The 17,043-nt window shown below is 42.5% G+C and overlaps 1 protein-coding gene across 1 annotated transcript in view; it reads left to right on the top strand.

Moving 5' to 3' along the window:
• Positions 1-17,043, top strand: part of cnih3 (cornichon family AMPA receptor auxiliary protein 3) — a 106,895-nt gene that overhangs the window by 71,323 nt on the left and 18,529 nt on the right. The window lies entirely within an intron of this gene.

Here is a 17,043-nt window from a genome sequence, read left to right on the forward strand (position 1 = left end):
TAAATTATATTAAGTATGACCTAGTGTGATTCCATTACGGTACAACGTTGCCTGTGGGAAACATGCAGATTTTTGCTATTTTCTAAAATATACATTATTGACACATCTTTGCTTGTCAATGAAGGTCGACAATTTTTTGAAGAATGTAAACATGAGGGAAATTAGTGAAATTCACACTTATCTATGGGTGAAAATATGATAAATGTATGCATGTGCTGAAATAAGGGTAAAAATAGCCACCTGTGAGGCATGTGACCATTATTTTTGTTATTGTTATTTTCATTGATAATATTGAGTTGTCCAGTTCTTAAAGAGGTATTTACTTACTTAAGGGATGTCTCATTTTATCTATCTATTAATGCAAGGAACGTCTGTCTGTGTGTCTGTCTGTCTGTCTGTCTGTGCCACGTATAACTCTCGAACCACTCATCCGACTGACCTAAAATTTGACACAGGTCTTGCTAATGACATGCGTGAGTGCAGTGCAAAGTTTGGTCGTCTGGACAAAAAACGACCAAGATATTGTTAAATTAAACAAAATACAACTCTACCGCAATCCCACAATTCTACGGCTCTCCGCACAAGCCACTCCCCCTCATTCTCTCTTACTCCAGCATAGAAACAAAAAAGCCAATTTCGCTGACAAACTCTCGTGTTGCCATTCATGGAAATTACGATGTCTCACGTAAACAACGGACCGTTTCAAGATTGTTCATGTTGGATAAACATGGTGGAGTCCGACACACATGCACCCATGTTGGTAAGCAGGCGTGACGTTGCATAGGCTACTCATCAACAACCGCGATTGCTATAGCGCTTCATAGCACTGGCATGGCCATGGCATAGACGGGCCATGGTCATGCGGTTAGCTTTAGGCTATCATTTCCCAACAACAGCAAAAACGCACGGGTATGTAATGTGTCTAATAGCCATTAGCTGCAACCCAAACGCCTTTCCCCTTCACTTTTTTTTACTTTGCAAAGCTCTAACTGCACGGGCCTGATTCTACATCATCATCTAACATGATCTACCTGCATCAACGTCATTGGGCAACACGTTTCTTGGAAAACATTGTTTGCACGGGCACTGCACTAGTTTTATTAACAAGGCTGTCACGTTACACACACACACCGGGTTCTTGATAACATGGAGTTTTATTAAATCACTCAAGCTGATAACCAACACACATGTCTGTCTCATTCTCCAGTCGCCTTTTCTACTACGTCATCACTAACATATTGGGCACGTTCGTGCATCTCACTACATCTCCCCCTTTTAAGACAATAAACTAGAATAACATCTACTCAATTAATTCTGAGCATCTTGAAACAGTTCCTGTCTACTATTGCTACCATACAAACTTGTACACTAAGGTAGAAACTAAGACCTATTCTGAACAAGATCCTTTTCAAAAGCCTTTTCTCCATTGTGGCTTACAGTACATAAAACACATATACCACTTTACTTGTGACATTCAACTTCAGTGGCGTCATGCCCATTGAAGTAAAGGGGGCACGTGCCCCCTCTGATTTTTCGTCCCTGTTTTTTTTTTTAATCATAACTTTCCGATCATGCTCCATAATAATCAATTCTAGCGCCTATAACGACTCAAATGTATTCTTCTGGATGTGTAATAAACATATAGCTAAAGACCGGCCATCAGCCCTTTTCCTAAAATTGGTTTCTGTAGCATAGCCTACTATGTTCCCGTAGAAACGCACACGCACTTTGAGCGCGCATTGTTGTGTTTATGTTGAACTGTTACAGTTAACGTTAGGCTAATTAACTGCACAGTTTGGACAGCTACAGTCAATGGTGTTGAAGTGGTAAGTAGGCTGGCTATGCAATAAATCAACATTACATTCGGATGATATTAAAAAGTAGCGGAATTATTTGTGAACCTGGAAATGTTGGTGATGATCACAAAGTTCACCAAACGCTCCAAAATCGCATTTAGGGAAGCCGGCTTCTCAGGGAGTGAATGGGCAGTGGGATGTAGCCCGCCAGGACAAACTGGTTGATCTACCACTTTAAACGTGGCTAGAACTCGTTGTGATTGAAAGCTGTCGCGATTGGAGAGGAAGAGTTTCAAGTTCAGGGATGCGTTGACGTTACGTTAGTGTTGGCAGGTGAAGTCAAAGCCAAGGCAAGTTCAAATTCTCGTAGGCTACACTACAGTATATTTGTGAGCAATAGGCCTACAGTCGGTTCCTATTTATCCTAGGCCTACTGTAAATGAAACCGTAATGTGGAATTAGGTTCTACAGAGTTTGTGACTTTTGTTTCAGTTGCGTATAGCTCGCTATATCTAGGCTAACGACTGACAAGGCTATGTTTACTTGAATTTTAAAAGCCATTTGATAGTCTTCCCCAACAGGAGAGATTCAAAATAGAACAGCAAGGCAGGTGAACGTAGTAGCCACAGAGAAATAACTAAAGCCTACCAAATAGCCTATTCTATTCAAAGGTAGCCTATTAGTCTATTCTGGGATTTTGGGATCTTTATACTAATATAGCAAGCTCAATATGTATCTAATAATTGACCCCCCCCCCCCCCCCGTCGGAAAATTATTGCAACGTCGCTGATTGTGCCCCCTAAGAATTTTGGCTTGCATGACGCCTCTGAAAATAGCCTTTCATGTCTTTGCACCAAATGGTCAAATTAGTCAAAAATAGTTTTTATTAGATCAGAATGATCTCCCGCCTCAAATCCTTCCTATCTCATAACGACCTTGAGAAAGTTATCCACACCTTTATTACAGCACGGCTGGATTACTGCAACTCCCTTTTCCTTGACCCCAATCCTCACTCAGACGCCTGCAGTTGGTCCAAAATTCAGCTGCACGCCTTATAACTGGTACCAGGAGGCGTGAACACATCATGCCCATTCTAGCCTCCTTACACTGGCTCCCAGTTCTTTTTAGGGTCCAGTTTAAAGTTTTAGGGTGTATTCACACTAGGAAGGTCCGTTAGTTCACTTGCTTTGGTCCGGACCATTTTTTTTTTCTTTTTTTTTTCTTAGTGCGGTTCGCTTTCACACTGTGATTAATTGCAACCGGACCAGAATGTATAAACAAATACACATGTGCCAAGGTCGTTCAACCATTGGCCGGTAAACGTGTAGGCGGGGTAAAGAATAAGGAAGCCAAAGTCAAAGTTGGCCCACGTAAATACAATGGAAACTTTGCGTACTGTAGGCTACTCGTTATTATCCTAGCAATATAGTTTATAAATACAGTTACAGCTTTGCATAAGTGCTCAAGCGTCAAGACCGTTTGATGCAACATGAGTTTAACAATATCATACTCGTACTTTTGCAACTACGAAGACGTGCAGCAAAACAGCTGAGAAGGAGAGCTCTCATGTATGCCCAACATCAGGCCTACGGAAGACGGAACAGGTAGGAGATGCAAAATCATTGGCAAAAAAAAAAAACGTTAGCCTACTGCTGCGTAGGCTACAGCTGTTGTGTGTCACTGAGCTATCCTACATATCCCATAATGCGCGAAAACTACGGGAGCTCGTCAAATCCAAAAAAGGTAGATTTCTGCAACTGGGTCGGATCGAGGTCGAGCTGCTTTCACACCATAAACGAACCGCACCAGGGTTCGATAGGAACCGCCCTGAGACCACCTCCTCAGCTGCAGGCTAATTACAACTCAGCATTAATAACAGGTGTTTAATTCCCATAGCCAAGTTAGTGAACGGCACACGATTCGTGATAGAACAACTTGGGAAAAGCTGCACGGCGCAAAAGCTAGTTGGGAAGATACGGTGGATATTAGATTTTTCCTCTTTTAACGTCGCGGTGTTATTTAAAATGCTCTGAATCATCTTGTTTGTTGGGAGAAGATCTGGCAGACGTCAGTCAGTAACGAGAGTATCTACGGAACTGGGCAAGTCTTAGCCCTTATTAGCACCAGATCAGTAAAACGGATCCAAAACTATTTTGGACCGATGTGCGTTTGGACGCCGGATCAGGTCCGTTATGCAGATCCGTGCCGAATGTTGTGGTAGATGTGGCCCAGTTCCGTCCCAGTGTAGTTTTGCTATCTGGGCTGTTATACAACAATTGGGTTCTGAGCTATTTATTTGTTTCTGATTGGCTGAGAGACGTTCCATGAGTTGAAATATCCCACGATAATCAACTCAGACTTTTCACAGCTAATAATAAATCACTCCGCGATAAAATGTGAAGTTGTGAAGTGTAAAACGAACTGTCACGTTGCATCCAAGCTAAAATACAGACGCTCAGAACATAGTATATGACGGAGGTGGATTTTAGCTAGTTGGATGACATGTAGGCTAAGTAAAATAGTGATGTTTCAAAGCTAAAATCATGTTCTAACCAGACGCTAACGTTTATTAGGCTACATTGCTTGACAACGGGAGAGATGGAACTAACGACTGGCTGACAGTTTTGGCGATTTAAATGTTTACATTATAATGGGAAATTAGCGCAAAAAAACAAGTGGTAGAATTGTTGTATAAAAGCAATATAGCACTCATGAGCGTGGGTTGTTGCTGGATTCCCACAGGAGTTCCCTCGGCCTCCGGCCTCGTGGCTACGGGCGAACAAGACCCGTGGGAATATCCAGCAACAACCCACTCCTGCTATATTGCTTAACTAACCAGCTAACATAAAGTAAGGTGGCTGACAGATAGAGCGTATATGTGACCCTGCAAAGCGAAATCAATCAATGCTATTTTGAGAAAATCCACAAGAAACTTACTTCCAGGTTAAAATGTTGAATTTCATGTTTTTGCATAATTCAACAGTCTACAGTTTCTTACCGTGAACAAATTTCACGGAAAAACATACGTTTTCACTGTTTTAACCCTTTGTTGCCTGCACCGAACATTCCATTTTCTCATACTCAATGGCCTCATGGCACAAAAAGGTGTATTGTGTGATTATGCTACATGGCAGAGATACAATATACCCACCACTGTAATCAGAAGAAACAGGGCTTTCAAATGGTATAAAATATAGCTAATATCTTTGAAGAGAACATACATATTTGTAAAATATATCTTCAAAATTCAACCCCAAAAAACACGAAAATATCAATTAGTCAAGATTAATCTCATTTTTCCCCCAATTTCTGTTGTAGGTAGAGAAATGTTAGAGAGCATAGAGCATGTTCAGGAGCATGTTCAGGATTCACAATTTTGTCCTCTAGAGCATGTTCAGGAGAGCCTAGAGCATGTTCAGGATTCACAATTTTGTCCTCTATTCACTGAAAAAAACAGAACCAATCTGTCACCTTTTGTTCAAATGTTATGATAAATTTATTGGACCTTTGCAGATGGCACTAAACATTCCGTTTTTCATACTTGATGCCCCCGTGACACAAAAAGGCTTGTTGTGTGGATATGCTAGATGCTAGAGATATAGTATATCCATCATTGTGATCAGAAGAACTAGCCCTTTAAAATGGTATACATCATGGTTAATAAGTTTAAGTGTAACATACATTGTTTTTAAACAATACCTTCAAATTCAACCTTAAAAAACACAAAAACATATATTTGTCAAGATAAATCTTATGTTTTACCTAATAGCTATCGCAGATATACAGATGGTACGGGTTGAGAATGCTCCTTTCTTTCCCGCACATCGGGACTCCCGAAGCATCGGGACTTTAATTAAAACTGCAACCGCAAGGGGGCAACATAAGACCGCCTTAATAAAATGAAGGTTCGGCTCATACCGGAAAACACGGAAAAACCCGAAGACACCGCGCTGGCGACAAGCGGAGAACAGAGACATCACGCTCGGCATGTCAGATTGCAGTTTCAGAGTTTTCGAATGTTTTACAGCGTACCGCACAGCTGGCTCTCTCACTCGACGTAGCCTATAACTCAGTCAGTCCAGCAGAGATGCCAGAGCAACGTTTTGGTCAATGGAGAGGGAGAGAAATGCTCCGCATATCCGTCTCATTTAATCATTAAAATGAAGGTGATGACTGGCGAAATTATAATCAAACGACGTTTGAATAAACCATTGTTGAAGTTAATGAAAATGGTTTTAGAAGCCTTCAATTCAACCTGAAAGACTCGATATAGGCAACCTTAGATTAATTCATTAATTCATTACGGTTACAAGACCGCATTTCCGTGAATAGGCTATTATTGTCAAGGCGAAGACGAAAGAGATGGACAAGATAGACATTTAGGCTACATTTATGCAAGGAATACTTAGAAATGTGTAGGCCTATAGGCTATTTTAAAACGGAGGCATGTTCATTTTAACCGGCGACGCTGGGTAGCTTAGGCTACTCAGCACTTTATCACAGATTTTGTCCCCACCACTTTTGACAACTGAAAATAAAATGTATTTAACAGAAATATCTTTAATAGGCCTACATGCCTATCATGTCACTTTACTTATAACCGTAGGCTACATGCATGGAGAAGATCGCGCATTTTGCAACATTGTAACAATGGTCAGATATGCGATAGGGCAGTGAGGGTGATTCATTAACCATCGACTAGTAGGCCTAGCTCCGCAAAAGAAGTTTCTAGCAACTTAGAATATATGGATCTCGGTATGCATGTTCATGTTGATTCAGAGATAGACATAGACTACCGTGGGCTACTGTGCGTCAATATAACAGCATTTTATCATGTGGTGAATTAATGACTAACGTCAGTTTAACATGTCAGAACTTTTGATCGGCGTTTCAAGTGCATGCCGCGAATAAATGAACTCGACTGACTGAATCCTTTATATTTGTTGGCTGAGTGCGAAGAGATTGACACTCGAACTGTGGCGTAACTGGTTGAAGCATCTTAATCATACGTCAGCGACCGGGGTTCAAAACTCGCTCTACGAACCTCCGGAACCCATTAAGACAAGAGGCTTTATTTTATTAAAACGTTTTGCGATTTTTTTATGATTGCGATGTCTGCTGAAAAGAAAAGTTAATATGTGAATTCGTGGTTCAGCGCACACACACACACACACACACACACACACACACACACACACACACACACACACACACATTTTACATTTAGCCTACATAATAGGACTCGGGCACACGCCTTGCATTCTAGGAATAGCCTATCGCCGCCATTTGGTAGCGCACTGAACGTAATATCCATTCATTCAGATGCACAAGACAAGAAGCAGAAATATAGTAGCGATTTATTCTTTTCCTCGTGCGATCGTGGGTTGCACTGTTACACCCCACTACACAGCAACATACTACCAAGAAGGCAAAAACTAAGTAACAGGAACACACTAAAAGGCGGGAGTAAATCCATAGTAATCCATAGTAAACTAAGGAGTGAAGCTGCCAATGTGGCTGTGCCCGCGAAGTTTTGATGTCATGATCCCGAGCCCTAGTGTCAGGAAGTGTCTGTCTAGAGAGAGGGGGAAGGGGGGCAATCGTCCTCAATGCCGCATATAGGTAGGCTATAATGTCTAGTGAACTGGTTAGACAAGTGTGGGGGAGGGGGAATGATCGCACAAGACAATTGCTCTTCATGAAATGGGTAGTCTCACAGACGTTTGTCGATGTTTAAAGCCTACTACATCACTTGCGAAATCGTGAAAAGACGTGGCACATAGAATTATTAGGCTACTGGATTTAATATAGCAAGCATAGACTTTGTTCATCCTATATTAGCCTATATTAAAATGTAATGTGCTGCGGGGAAGCATTGGGGAAGTCAGTTTAAGTTGTCCTGTAACAATTTGCCTCTTATTATAATAAAGAGTATGCAGCCACTACGCACATAATAGCCTAGGTTACATGCGAGCAACCCCATGCAAAAGAAGGCCTTAAGTTAACGGACTGAAGGCCTGTTTACATTTCAAACATGCATTAAATCTAATAAACGAAAAACACAAATATCATGTATTGTGTCATAAACAGTTAATGACTTCGTGGCCACTATGCGCAACTGCATCGCGCAGTGAGCTGAAGGATAGGAGGACCGACACTTATTAACACAAAGCTTTGTAAAGCACTAACAACCACCCCTCAAAGTTCATTGTCCATAAGTCCAAACAATAAGTATAAAAATGATACGATACGAATGAACGATAACGAGATCTCCCAGAAACGAAAAACAAGTTTGTTGAGTAGCCTAGTCCTTGCAACAATCTCAGCTTTTGCGTTTGTTAGATAAAAGGCATTCTGTCCTGCTGTATTCCAATGAGAAAAAATCATCCACAAGGTAGGCTAAGGGTCACGGTAATGCAGCATGCAGGAATCTATATACGCACAAAACGAATGAATGGGTTATATCGGCCAAAACGAATGAATGGGTTGGGAGAGTCGTCTGGCTGTGTCAGCAGACTGCAGTCGGTCTCGAGGGGTTAAATAGCGCACGTACTTGAATTTTAATCTGAAGAAGACCACACGGTCGAAACGTCATTCCTTTGTGATAAAGAAAATAAAATCAAATCAAAAAAGAAGGATTTCAAGTGTGCGAACCTTTTTCCATTTTTTTATGATTTAGCCTAGTCTTGTTCTGCACCTTGACCGGGGATGTGCACAAACGTTTTTACTACACTTGAAATTTAAACCAACTCTTCTCTAGCCTATATCCTATAGCCATACTTTAATAATCAGATGTTATGCTCATTTTTGTAGGCTACACCTCACCGGCAAGCACGCACGCAAATGCTGCTTTTGCACATCTACAATATTGGCCAGGCTATATAGAATAGGCTTTTAGGACTGTATTTTGCCTTCGTGCAACTTTAGTTGTGCTCAATCTAAATTATTGTCAGTAAGGATAGGTCATATTACCAAATGGCGAACCTCGAAAATTATTTAGGATATAGAGCCGTGTCCATTACGCATGCAGTTATTTGTTAGGCTATTGTTTTATTTGAGTGTTTTTGTCTACCATGGCAAACATAGTTGAAACGTTCGCTCTAAACATAGCTGCCTACATCCGAGTGGGGATATGTCAAACATTACTGTAGCCTATTCGTTGATCTTATCGATGCAGTCCTTGCGGCCACTTCTCCCCATAGGAAACTTTCTGTTTAGTGTTGACACGTTGTGTGGCAGTGCTTGCTTGCCCTTCGATCCATCCCAGTTGGTGGTTTTGCACCTGTCCCTGAGTTATAGTCTATATGAGTAAGCGCTTATGCTCTAACCGCATAATAAAAGAAGCACCTGCAGCAGTGCTTATGGCAAGGCTATTAACACCTGTCACTGAGCTATGGACACGCAGTTATGCTCGAAAATTGTCATAATAACAGACACACCTAATTGTATGGCTCTATGTTTAAACACATCAAATTAGCAAGCATTTCCGCAGCAACGTTTGCTTTCTTTTTCTGTCGGTCCGCTTGGTCAATTGCGCAGCAAATTATCAGATCACCGGACCTAATTTCACTCCATGTCTCGCGGACCAGCAGCAGTCTCCACGTTTCGCGGCCCATAGTTTGAGAAACGCTGCATTAAAGTGTCATTAGGTTGTAGGCTATATGTTTAGTGATTTCTTTGTGTGTTTTTCATTGTAGTGTGTGTGCATTGAGTAGTTCCTTAAAATACGGAACAAAGAGCGTCCCGTATCTGTTCAATACGGAAGAAGACTAACTATTACTTATATATTTCTTATAACGAAACGCAAAGAAAAAATACACTGACCATCTCGTTTCTCCGCGTTTCCCCCAATACCATGGCGACAAAGAGAAATAAATATGATTTGACATTTAAGCTGATTGCTGACAAATTTGCCACACAATTCGGGAGAAGCAGCGGACAGGAGCGCCACCACAAGCAAGCACTTCTAGCCCAAATTAACATGGCAACGTTGCCTATGACTAAAGTGTCTAAGTAGGCTAGTCCTACTAATATTACATTTGATTGGTAGCATGTTTGTAGCGCGCCAGTTTACCCATCCCCTACATCAAAACAGCTTAGAATCAATCAAAGAATCAGCTGTGTCGGCGTTAGGCTGTAGGCGATTTTCTATAACCATTTTCATTCATTTCAACAATGGTTCATTGAAACGTCGTTTGAATAATTTCGCCAGTCATCACCTTCATTGTAATGATTAAATGAGATTAAGGAGTCGACTATTGACGGATATGCGATCTTCATCATTTTGAAATGCGGGATGAAACTTTCTGCCACCTGGTGGTTGTTTGGGTACATTGCCTTAGCCTCGAAAAAAATCGGCTTGACGGCCTGCGGGATCTCTTCGGGAGTCCCGCGGGAGAAGGTGCATTCTCAACCCGTACCCACTGTAGTGTGTGAGTTATAGACAATGTTGTGCTCTCTTCAGTGAAAGCAACAGAATCAATGTATTACCTTTGGTTCAAAAGTTATGATCAATTTACTCATAACTGCAAGTTGAAGTGACGAGTAGAATTTTTTAAAAGTAGAATGCTTTCATTCCCTGATTTAAAATTCAACTCCAAAATACACAGATATACTGTATGTTGGTCATGTAATAAATATAAGTGTATTTAACCATCTAAGTTGTATAGCTAAATGTGGCATGTTTTACCTTGCCTTAAGAGCCAATAACCTTTGTGAGTGAGGAAAGACTAAAGATGAAGTAAAGACTAGCTGATTGAGAATGCTCCTCTCTATGGATCATTCTGTTACGAAAACAAGAATAGAGAAAAGACACTGACACACGATTTCTAATGGAAAAAATATAGTTCATTTTATTTTAAAATGGATAAATTATATTAAATCTTTAAGAACCCAGGTATAACACTTAAACATTTACAAACAAGCAGTACTAGAACTACAAGAGTAAGAAGACAACACTGTAACAAGCGTCTACGCTTTCTACCTGACATGGGCCTGTCAGGGAATGGCTAACCAAACCCAAAATAGATTGTCATAAGAATGTTAATTAGTAGAAATGTAAATATAAATGTAATGAAACTATTACCACTATTCCTGTCATTATTATAACAAGTAATGCTCTTGTAACGATAAAAATTGTGCACATGCGCAGTTGCGCAAGCGCACACACAAACAAAAACACTGTTACTCAGCTGAGGATGATGGGAGATCACTCCCCTCCTCCTCCTCTTCTTCCACATCCTCTTCACTCAGTAGCTGGCTATCCAGGTACTCCCCCATGTCCATCCCTGCATGATCCTGTAGTTGATGACCTGGAGCTCCTCAGCAGTCAGTTGTCTCCTTTCCCTGAGAGACCATCAACCGTGCATACTGGCTCTTCTCCCCCTCCATCTAAAATAATGAGGAGAAAAAAGATAGGCCTGTAAATAACTTACTAGGTTGTTACAATACAATCTGAATCACCTCAAACTATGTCCTTTTTCACTGACACGGTCACTGGAAGGCTGACTGATGACTTGGAGAAATAACACACACACACAAACATTTAGTTACCCAGCTGAGGATGATGGGAGATCACTCTCCTCCTCTTCTTCCACATCCTCTTCACTCAGTAGCTGGCTATCCACGTACTCAGTGTCCATCCCTTCATGATCCTGTAGTTGATGCTCACCGATGACTTGGAGCTCCTCTGCGATCAGTTGTCTCCAGTCCCTGAGAGACTCCATCAACCGTGCATACTGGCTCTTCTCCCCCTCCATCTAAAATAATGAGGAGAAAAAAGATAAGCCTGTAAATAATTTACTTGGTTGTTACAATACAATCTGAATCACCTCTAACTATGTCCTTTTTCATCAGTCACTGGAAGGCTGACTGATGATTTGGAGAAATAACATTAGCCTGTGAACTCACTTGAAGCAATTTAGTATTAAATCCTTGACTAAACATTACAGACCAGCTTGCAAACCAACACTGATATAAGACAACTAAGCAAGAAAATAAGACAGAAACCATCTAGAGAGCACATGTATGCACACACACACCGTGTTATTTCGTGGCAGCGTAAAGACGAAATATTGCGTCTCGACGTGGAGTAGAGAAAATACCCACTTGAGTTCACAACATGTTAACGTTAGTTGGCAAGTATCGCCATAACCTTGATCAAGAAAATTATAGTCTACGACCTAAGCAATAGCTATGACACATTTACTACACGTCTTCATATGCAAAAGTAGCCGACAATAAACGAAATCCTTGCGTTAGACCCCTGGCACAATCATCACTTTTGGATACATTAGCACGTACCTTTCATGTTTGACAGATCATATCTAGCAAGCTAACCAACTTGGCTGCATATAACTGTAAAATGTGGTACATATTTCGACGAAATAACTGGTTTATTTGAGAATAAAATAGCCTACCAATAGATGTCCTTCACATAAGGTGATATAGATAGAGCATTTGAGCGAAACTGATAAGGACAGGAGGGCGCGTCCCGGGCATGTCGAACCAAAAATATATCTGGAGCTGGAAATGTACAGCTAGCGTGCTAACGGTAATGATTGCTGTAGTATTACCTGACAAGCTATTTCGTTCAAACTTGAATACATCTCTAAAGTAACAGTCCTAGTAGTTAGCTTTCCATGTTTTCCATGTTACCCCCCAATAAATCATTGAAAATAGTAACAGTTTACTAAAGACAACAGTTTGCTAAAACACCAGCAACCAGCTGATGTGAACACACGCAAAATGGTCATATACACACGGTGCAATTACTAGTAAAATGGCTAAATAATAACGACGAAATAACTGGTTTATTTGGGAATAAAATAGCCTACCAATCAGGTGTCCTTCACATAAGATGATATAGATAGAGAATTTGAGAGACACTGGTCAGGACAGGAGGACGCGTCGTGGGCAAAATATTTCTGGAGCGAGAAGCTCTAGCTACCTAACTTACAGCTAACGTTATGAGTTGCTGTAGCATTACATGACAGGCTATTTCGTTCAAATTGAATAAATAACTAAGGTGACAGTCCTAGTAGTTGATTCATCATGTTTTACATATAGTTACCCCCCAAAAATCATTGAAAATAACAACATTTTACTAAAGATAACAGTTTGCTAAAACACCCGCAAATTGCGAGCTGAACTAAACACTTACGGTCACACACTCACGGTGCAATTACTGATAAAATAGCTAAATAAAAACGATTTTGAAGTAATAACGTGGATAGGTACAATAACAACACATAAAAAGACTGTTTTACCTCAGTTCATCCACCAGTTTGTCCTTCAAACGACGTTATCCTGTCTGATGTATGGTGACAGCTAGCGTTGCTCCTTCAGATGCAGCAGGCAGAGGGACATTTCAACTTCTTGTTTTCTCTTCAAGTAGTGAAACAGTTTCGCGCCACAAATCCCTTAACCAATCATATCACTGTAAAGCTTATGATGTGACGTTTATGAGGAAGTTTTCATTAATAAAATCAGTTGAGGTATGGCGGAGTTATTAGACTCAACGTCATCGTTCCTGGAGGAACGATATTTACGTGGTTCGTCAACAAAGGGTTAAACCCGGTGAATATTCAACACATTAGCAGTCATTCCCGTTGTCCACACTGCCCTATGGTACGGTGTTGCCTGTAGGCAAAATAGCCTATTTTGCCTTTGTAGTGAGATGCACGAACGTGCCCAATATGTTAGTGATGACGTAGTAGAAAAGGTGTGACGTGTGTTGGTTATCAGCTTGAGTGATTTAATAAAACTCCACGTTATCAAGAACCCGGTGTGTGTGTGTAACGTGACATGGTGTCAGAAGTCAAGGACTGAACGCCGAAACCGAAGATGGCAAAGTTTGGACCGCCCGAACAGTTTAACTTTACCCAGCCAGCGGAATGGCCAGTGTGGAAGCACCGATTTGACCGGTTTCTAGTGGCTTCCAAGCTCAACAGAGAGAGCGGTGAGGTACAAGTTAACTCCCTTCTATATTCGATGGGGAAGGACGCGGAGCCAATTTATGAATCTTTTGTGTATGCGGAAGAGGCAGAACATCCAGAATTAGACTACAAGATGGTTGTAGCGAAGTTTGACGAACACTTTGTGCCTAAACGCAACATAATTCATGACCGAGCTTGCTTCCACAAACGTGTACAGAAGCCGGGCGAAACGGTAGAATCTTTCGTGAGAAGCCTATATGAGTTAGCCCAATATTGTGAATTTGGCATAACAAAAGATGAGCAGATAAGAGACCGACTCGTCATTGGCATACAAGACGAAGATGTCTCGCAAAAGTTGCAGCTGGAGGCTAACCTTACACTGGAGAAAGCAATACAGCTAGCTTGACGGAGTGAACAGGTCAAAAAGCAGAGTGTGGACATACGAGGCGAGTGCTCAGTGAATGCTGTGAGGCATAAGGATCCGAAACAGTCAGATTGGAAGTATGACAAGGGCAGACAGCAGCGACAGGGACAACGTGGCCAAAAACGAGAGGAGTACAGTAAACAAAATGGATGCTCGCGGTGTGTAAGAACACATGAAAGAGGTGACACTTGCCCTGCATGCGATAAGCAATGTCGCAGGTGTGATAAAATGGGACATTTTGAAGTTTTATGCAAAACTAGGATGCCTAAAGAATTAATGGCTTTGACACAAGAAGAAATATATGATGATGATGATCAAACTTTCTTCATTGGAGCAGTGACAAATTATGCCCGCACAGTCATTGAGCAGCCGGATTTTAATGATGACCGGCATGCCACACTACCAGTAAATGGCAGTCTAGTTGATTTTAAGATAGACACTGGGGCAGACATTACTGTTATGACTAAGAAAACATACAATAAGCTGCCACGTAATCCCCAATTAGCCAAGACTACAGTCAGTGCCACCAGCCCAGGTGGTGAAGTAGAGTGTATTGGCAAATTCCTGGCCTCTAGTCTGCACAAGGGACAAAAGTATGCCTTCTGGGTGACGGTCATTAAAGGACAATTTGCACAGAATCTACTGGGGGGCGAAGTAGCTAAAAGAATGGGCCTAGTTAAAAGACTAAATGCAGTCTGCACTAATGACATATTTGGGGAAATAGGGCTCTTAAAGTGTGATCCTGTTCGGATAGAACTAAAGCCCGATGCTGAGCCCTACGCCACCACAACGCCCCACCGAGTACCATTCCCCCTCCTGCCCAAGGTGGAAGCCACTGATTGGTGTGCACCTATGGTGCCAGTAGAGAAGAAGAATAAGGATCAGGTCAGAGTGTGCGTTGACCTTAAGCGCCTTAACAAAGCCGTCAAGCGGGAAAGATACATACTGCCTACACTGGAGGACATTACTCCCAAGTTAGCTGGAGCCAAAGTATTTTCCACATTAGATGCCTCTAGTGGCTTTTGGCAAATTCCCCTTGACCCCGCCAGCCAAAAACTGGCCACCTTCATTACACCCATGGGCAGGTTCTGCTTCAGGAGGCTCCCATTTGGGATTTCTTCAGCCCCTGAAATTTTCCAGAGACTGATGACTGATCTGCTTAGGAGTCACGATGGAGTCGTCGTCGTGATGGATGATGTGCTGGTGTACGGGTCAACTGAGGAGGAACACGACAGAAGATTGAATGCAGTCCTAGAGACAATCAGACAGTCCGGATTAAAACTAAACATAGCAAAGTGTTGTTTCAGCAAGACAGAGATTGGCTACTTTGGACACATAATCAGTGCGGACAGCATAAAACCGGACAAAAGCAAGGTGAGAGCTATCACAGAGATGCCCAGCCCAACTAATGTGGGAGAGCTGTGCCAAGTCTTGGAATGATCAACTACTTGGGAAGGTTCCTGTCAGGCCTCTCAACTGTGCTGCACCCAGTTACTGACCTACTCAAGAAAGACAGTGAGTGGGCATGGGGTGACCTCCAAGAACGAGCGCTACAGAAAGCCAAAGACATGCTCTCATCGGCTCCAGCACTGGTCTACTATGATTCCAACCGCCGCACAGTTGTCAGCGTGGACGCCAGTAGTTACGGCCTGGGCGCCACACTACTACAGGAGCACAGCGGAGAGCTGAGGCCGGTTGCTTTCTGCTCACGCACTCTAACCGAGTCTGAGAAACGATACTCCCAAATTGAAAAGGAGTGTTTGGCGGCGGTGTGGTCTTGTGAACGGTTTGTGCGTTATGTACAGGGGCTGGACAGTTTTTGCCTCCAAACAGACCACAAGCCGCTAGTCCCATTAATTAATGCATGTGACCTGGACAAAGCACCAGTGCGGTGCCAGAGACTGTTAATGAGCCTTATGCGGTTTAATGCGACTGCTGTCCATGTTCCAGGTAAACAGCTGTTAGTGGCTGATGCATTGTCCAGGAGTCCTCTGAGCCACGACACAGAGTCAGAGACGGACCGCCATGTCAAGGTGTACGTTGATGCAGTCATAGCAAACAAGCCCATGTCACTAGACAAGCTCAGGGAGATAAGAGAAGTGACGCTGACAGACTCAGACCTGCAGGTGGTCATTGCCTGTGTTCGGAATGGCTGGCGTAAGACTTATGATTTTCCCACTTTCACTGCATTCTACTCCGCCAGGCATCATCTGTCCGTAGCAAAGGGGCTAGTTCTATTTCAGGATAGAATTGTGATTCCCAAACAGTTGAGAGCAGATGTTCTGAAAAAAATACACACAGGTCACCAGGGTCTGACAAAGTGCCGTGAGAGAGCCAGAATGTCCGTCTGGTGGCCCGGCATTGGTGGTGACATCAAAGCAACAGTGATGCAGTGCAGGTTCTGCATAGAGCATAAACCCAAGCAGAGGCGGGAGCCTCTCATCACTACGGCCTTGCCAGAGGGGCCCTGGCGGAGAATCGCTGCTGATTTATGCGAGTTAGAAGGGAAGTATTTGATAGTAGTGGACTACTATTCCCGTTACATCAAAGTGGCCCACTTACCTTCTACATCAAGCCTGCAGGTCATCACTCGCCTCAAAGGTATCTTCAGCAGATGGGGTGTCCCTCTGGAACTAGTCAGCGATAATGGCCTACAGTTCTCTTCAGCTGAATTCACTGACTTTAGCTGTGAGTATGGGTTCACACATACAACCTCGAGCCCCCACTATCCGCAGGCGAACGGGACAGCTGAGCGAGCAGTCCAGACTGCTAAAAGGTTCCTGAAGCAACCGGACCCATACCTCGCCCTGATGTGTTACCAGGCAACACCCATTGCTGCAACAGGGGCCAGTCCAGCTCAATTGATGATGGGACGACAGATTCGGAC

Source organism: Sardina pilchardus, chromosome 12 (genome assembly GCF_963854185.1).
Source record: "Sardina pilchardus chromosome 12, fSarPil1.1, whole genome shotgun sequence".
In the NCBI taxonomy this organism is placed as follows: domain Eukaryota; kingdom Metazoa; phylum Chordata; class Actinopteri; order Clupeiformes; family Clupeidae; genus Sardina; species Sardina pilchardus.